The sequence below is a fragment of the Manacus vitellinus genome, unplaced genomic scaffold (assembly GCF_001715985.3).
Source record: "Manacus vitellinus isolate BGI_N305 unplaced genomic scaffold, ASM171598v3 scaffold_4_pilon, whole genome shotgun sequence".
Taxonomy (NCBI): domain Eukaryota; kingdom Metazoa; phylum Chordata; class Aves; order Passeriformes; family Pipridae; genus Manacus; species Manacus vitellinus.
Genome location: NW_021940604.1, coordinates 44,666,967 through 44,668,181, shown reverse-complemented (window position 1 = coordinate 44,668,181; position 1,215 = coordinate 44,666,967).

Genomic DNA, 1,215 nt, shown 5'->3' with positions numbered 1-1,215 from the left:
GCTCGAGTGCTCTTTAAAATGACCCCTCCTCTCCATGCCTTGCTCCCTGCCTCTGCCCAGACACAGGAGCTCAGCTTTCCTGGACTGCTTGGCCACTGGAAATCTGGAGTACAAGCCTGGACCCTGCAAATGCACAGGTACAGGGGAGGAAAGGGAAGGGAAGGTGAAGATGGTAGTTCCACAGCAGGCAGTAATTGTCTCAGGTAAGTGTAGGGTGAGCCACTGGGTTCCCCTACTCAAAGCTGGGAGCCTGGATGAAAGCCAGTATGGTTAGGGAGAGGGACAGGTTTAGATTGGATATAAGGAAGATAGTTTTTATGATGAGGATGGTGAGGCACTGGCACAGGTTGCCTAGAGAAGCTGTGGATGCCCCATCCCTAGAAGTGTTCAAGGCTGGGTTGGATGGCACTTTGAGCAACTTGGTCTGGCAGAAGATGTCAGAGGGTTTGGAGCTAGATAATCTTGGAAGGTCTTTTCAAAAGCCATTATATATGATCATATTATTCTATAACCTAAAATAACCACCAGGAAATGCCAAGGAAAACATGGTACTTAAGTTCGACTTTCTTAGGTTTTCTGTGCTTAACTCTGGGCAGAGGAAAGGAGATCAGCTGATGGGGCTCACAGCCATGTCTTGTTCTGTCCTGTTTCAAGGAGTTAGGTTGCTGCTTCCTAAACAATTGCCTTGGCTTTCAAGGATACTGGCTCACATCCCCTGATACATTTGCAGAGAGATGTGAACTTTGATCTTCTGTCTCTCAACAAGATAACTTGTGGGTTATGCCATACATTGGAATAATTTACCTCTACCTCCTTGGCAGTCAACTTCAGGAATAATAAAAAGCCAAACCTCCACATGTGAGAGATAAAAAGGGTGCAATGACTGCATGGGAAGGGAAGGGTATTGGGAGAAGTGGAAGTCAGAGAACAGGAAGACTTTCTCTTGGCTGTACTTTGTATAATACTTAATCTTACAGATTTATTTGGTTGCCTCCAGGCTTGGATGAGTGTCTAAGTCTAGAGAGACTAGACTGTTTGCTAAAGAGGATGAGTTGAGAGGTAGACCCAACTCCTCTCTCTCTGCAATTGTAATGTCAAATTAAGGGGCTTTACTCGAGGAAAATGTGGAAAAACAGAAGAAATAACAACCCTTTATTAAGAAATATATGAATGTTGGCAAAAAAAGAGAAAAAAAAAAACAGTAACACCAAACAA